The sequence below is a fragment of the Gekko japonicus genome, unplaced genomic scaffold (assembly GCF_001447785.1).
Source record: "Gekko japonicus isolate JY-2015 unplaced genomic scaffold, Gekko_japonicus_V1.1 scaffold21, whole genome shotgun sequence".
In the NCBI taxonomy this organism is placed as follows: Eukaryota; Metazoa; Chordata; class Lepidosauria; order Squamata; family Gekkonidae; genus Gekko; species Gekko japonicus.
Genome location: NW_015173122.1, coordinates 1,835,289 through 1,839,756, shown reverse-complemented (window position 1 = coordinate 1,839,756; position 4,468 = coordinate 1,835,289). Strand labels below are relative to the sequence as shown.

Sequence of the window (4,468 nt, the reverse complement as noted above, 5' to 3'; positions counted from 1 at the left end):
AGGGGAGGGGTCAGGAAGCAATCTCCTCCCCCAGATTTGTCTCTATACTTTGCATTCTGCCTCGCTTGCACAAGTTCTGCAACATAGCCTTACAGGCATGAGCATATGCAGAGTCAACCCCTTATACCACCTTAGTATTTGTTCCTCATCTGATTGGCAAGGGAGACCCAGGTGAGCCATTGCCAAACACCTGCTACGAGGTTCTTTCACTGGACATGCCAGGGATTTATAATAGGGATTTCCAGTGTGCAAAACTTGTGTCCTCGCGCCAACCCTTGGCTCCTATCCAGAACTGGAGTAACTGATCCAAGCCCAGCAAGCGATTTTCATAGCTGAGTCAGCATTTGAACTCAAGTCTCACCATTCCACATTCGGGCACTCAGGCCACTATACTATGCTGGTTTTTGCTACGTGCTGTAAAATTGCTTGGTGGGGGTGGAAGGGACAGCTTATTTATTATGAATTTCAGCTTATATTCTGCGCTCCTCGCAAGCGGGCTCAGAGCAGATGACAACAGCGAATCCACAGTAGGAGTTAAAACATTTCATAGTAAATATTTCTCAATAAATAGCTAAAACAGATTAAAATAGAGCTAACCTAACACAGATGGCACTGCAGTTTTGGTATAGCAGTCTTGAGAACGGGAGCCGCTAGGCCCGAGTGTGGGTCTTCACAGGGGTCATTTTGTAGAAAAAAAGGTGCAGGAGCTCATTAGCATGATTCATTAGCATAACTTATTTGCATATGCCACACCCCCTGACATCACCGGAAGTGTGTCAGAAGGCAACACCCACTGCTCAGGCTCCACTGGACTGTTTTGGATTGCTAGCTATTGGGGGGGGGGGGCGTGCAGATCTGTCCTCGCAGAGGAGGGAGAGCTTGTACCTGAATAAAACTTGGTCTTAAAGGTGCCACTGGACTGTTTTGGGGCGGGGGGGGGGGCTCTGCAGCTTACCTGGCTGCTTCTGGCTCTGACTGCTGGCTGCTGGGAGCACAGGGTGGGGCTTGTTGCATGTGCCCGCCCCTGGGCTCTTTACTGCCAGAGCTCCGCTCCTGTGCGCTACTGCAGGAAATGACCCCTGTTTGTGTCTCAAAAGATACCTTATCATTTCTAGCTAAGTTAGACACTCAGCAGGGGGAGGCCAGTAGATGGAATCATTGGACGCCCGCTGCCTCACCCAAAGCCCTGGTGGAGCAGGTCCATTTTACAGGCCCTGGTTGTGCCTTATGCTTCCTTCGGTTCCAGTGTTCTACAGTTTCTCTCCCCATCAAAGAAAGGGTTTTTCTTTTTTGGGGGGTGTGGGGGAGGTCTCATGTGGGTTTCTGATTCCGCCTGTACGATCATGCCATGAAATGTTCCAATCATTAAAAAGTTTTGGACTAAGGTCATTGCTGAAATAAAGAAAATAACTAACTATGAGATTCCAAATACACCTGCATCTCTTTTGTTACATTTTTGGCCAGGTCTGAAACTGTCTAAATAGAACGAAGAGTTAATTTCTACTATGCTAATGGCTGCAAAAAAATTTAATCGCCTTAAATTGGAAATTATTTAAGGTACCAAATCTATCACAATGGAGATCTAAACTGTGGGACTTGGTAGTTTCAGATAAAATCGCTATGCAATTAATAGCTTTTGACAATCCGCAAGGTGTTAATAATTTTATGGGAAAATGGTTTGTGTTTTTTGAATATCTTACTGCTTGTCAACCCCGATTATATGCACTACCTCATAAATATAGAGACTTTGTGTTTTATTAACAAGTATTGTACGTATGGAGAACATTTCTATTCTTGTTTATTAGATGCTGTCGAAAGATACTGTATACAACTAACAAGTAATACAGGATGTAAAAATATATAAAACTCAATAAAATGCTATTTAAAAAAAAATGTTCCAATTTCCCCCTTCCTGCTCCCACGCCTCCTAGGCAGGAACAGGGAGCTCTCTGCAGGGAGCTGGCCACCTGCAAAGCTGAGCTCCTGAGCACTCAAGGCAGCGTAGAGAAGTTCTGCAAGGCCCTGCTAGAGATTCAGATGGTCCAGGCACAGTTCTTGGGACTTGTGGACTCACTGCAAGAGGAGGTAGGAGCCAGGGGGAGTTTCTCTCTCCGGCAGCCGCTGCCCTCCTTTGCCAGAACGCCCGCAGGGGAAAGTGTGCCCTGCTTTGCGGTCCTCATGTCCTTCTCTTCCTCCTCTGCTGCAGGCAGCTGACAGGACCCCGGGGACCAGGACATGCACTCCCGCGCGGCAGGCACTGCACAGCTTGGGGGCCTCCTTTGTAGACAGCGTCTTGCGTGCTGTGGCGGAGAGAGGTGGGGCCCGAAGTCTCTCCAGCCAATTTGCTCTGGGCTGCCATGGCAATTTGGCGTCCCTCAGGTTCCTCCTTTCTTCATTGTCCCCTCCCTGGTGTCAAAACGTAGACTGCAAGCTCCTTGGGTGGCAGAGGGAGCATGCTATTTCCTGACTGCTGTTCCTCACCTGGGCCTCTGGACATGAACCGATGTGGCCTAGAAGGTGATGGGTTTTTGTTTTGTTTTTTAATATGTGCGTGCGTGCACGTGGAAGTCGTGTCAATCTCTGGTGACTGACCCCTAGTGGGGACCCGGAGGATATTCAGAGAGGTGGCTGAATAAATCCTGCCCCCGCCTCCCGATTGCTGGTATTCCTTGGAGGTCTCCCTTCCAAGTACTTGCCAGACTCGACCCTGCTTCGTTTCCGAGATCTGATGGGATCGGGCTTGCCTGAGCTGTCCAGGTCAGGGCGCCTGGAAGCTGCTGTTGAGCTGAGATGTGGCATTCCAGAGTTCAGGCCCCAGCAGGGTATCGACTGGAAAGCTGATGGCTCTCTGCCTCACTTGTCCCCCATGTGTGAAATGTGACTTGCCAGGGTGGTTGGGCAGGCTGAGTAAATGTGTTCCGTGGAAGATGCTGAAAGAGATGGGGGGGGAACCCCTTCTCACCTTCCCTCCTGGCCTTCCTTTTCTGGGTGGGGCTTGCATGGTTCCTTCTTCCTCCGTGGTGCTTAATTCTCTCTTTGGCAAATGCCACGTTCGGACTTTCCCCTCCTCGCAGATCTGGAGAGTCCCAGCATTGGCAGCGAGACCAGCGCGTTCACGAAAACCACCACAATTGCTGTACCCAAACCAGAAGGTACCAGCCCTTTCCCCTGCCCAGGGCTGCCAAGATTTTGAAGGGGGGTCATGTGCTGGGCGGTGCAAGAGGGTCCCTGACCTCTGTCCCTTTCCAGAGGTCGAGCAGAGGCTTACGGCCAGCATCCAGGAGCTGCAGGAAGTGGCTGACCAGATTTGCCACCTGACCACCCAGCAACAGAAGGCTGCGCAAGAGGAGGTGCGAAGCCTGAGAGCGGAAATGTGAGTCTTGCTCTGCTCGGGGGTGGGGGGCAGCTGGGAAGTGTTGGGTGTTGTAACTCTGCGTGCAAAGAGGACCTGAGAGGGAAAAGGTTAAGAGTCAAGTCATTTATTGTATTTAGTCATTGGCCGTTAACAAAATACAGCAGGGCATTCATAAAACATTAAAAACGTTAAAATACAACCCTAGTGACCGGGTTAAAATTAACTACTGGTCTGTGGTAAAAAAGAATAAAACAGGCTTGATCACCATCAAGTAGCCTGCCCCTTAGATCTAGTCTTAGATGCTGCTAAAGTAGACAGGGAAACGCTATGGGATAGATAAGCATCATTGTCTGAGAGCAGGCATGCAATCTTAATAACAATAATAATAACAGTAATAACAATAATAATAATAATAATCTTTCAATTTATTGATCACTCAATCCTGCAGAGTTTGCTGGCTCTGAGCGATTTACAGTTATATACACACGGGGCTAACAATGATTCAAAGGGGTAAGGGAAGACAAGATATAAATCTTCAAATCACACACGTTCGCACTCGACGGGGAGTTTGTTCAGCTGTAGGGTCAGACATGTTCCAACGGCATTTTCCCTCAGCGTGGCTTGATGTCGTCAGCTTTTTTCCTCCAGGACAGCTTCATGTTGCAGCGCAGCACTGCCACCGCCTGGCCGGACGGCCCATTACAGGCTTTCTTGATGTCGAAGAGTTCTTTCTAGGCTTTCGATCTTACGCGCTGGACATTCCGTTCGCCGACTAACACCTCCCCCACTGGGTTTTTTTTAGTGTTCCCACTCTCTCTAAGGAGTGGTACCCATTTTATCTACTCGCCAAAGCTTTCGAACCGCTGGGTGGATGGCGAGCTGGGGACAAGGCTGGTAGCTCACACCAGCACGGGGCTAAAACTGACAGCAGTACTGTTCAGCTCAGATGTTTTAACCAGAGGATAAATCCCTTGTGCCACGGCTCCCCTTATCCCCTTATCTTCTTGGTTTCTGGGAGTGCTTGCGTACCTAATAGAATTCCTGCTAAAAATTTCTCTCTTGGAGTGTTGTAAAGCGGACCATAGAGCCTATAGTGAGGAATGTCCTCCACCT

The 4,468-nt window shown here is 49.1% G+C and overlaps 1 long non-coding RNA gene across 1 annotated transcript; it reads left to right on the top strand.

The window, feature by feature from the left end:
• The first annotated feature begins 1,974 nt into the window (after positions 1-1,974).
• LOC107119434 lies at positions 1,975-3,140 on the top strand. Its single transcript, XR_001482801.1, has 3 exons — positions 1,975-2,085; positions 2,207-2,315; positions 3,075-3,140. It is a non-coding gene; the product is annotated as an uncharacterized LOC107119434 (long non-coding RNA).
• Positions 3,141-4,468: the final 1,328 nt, after the last annotated feature.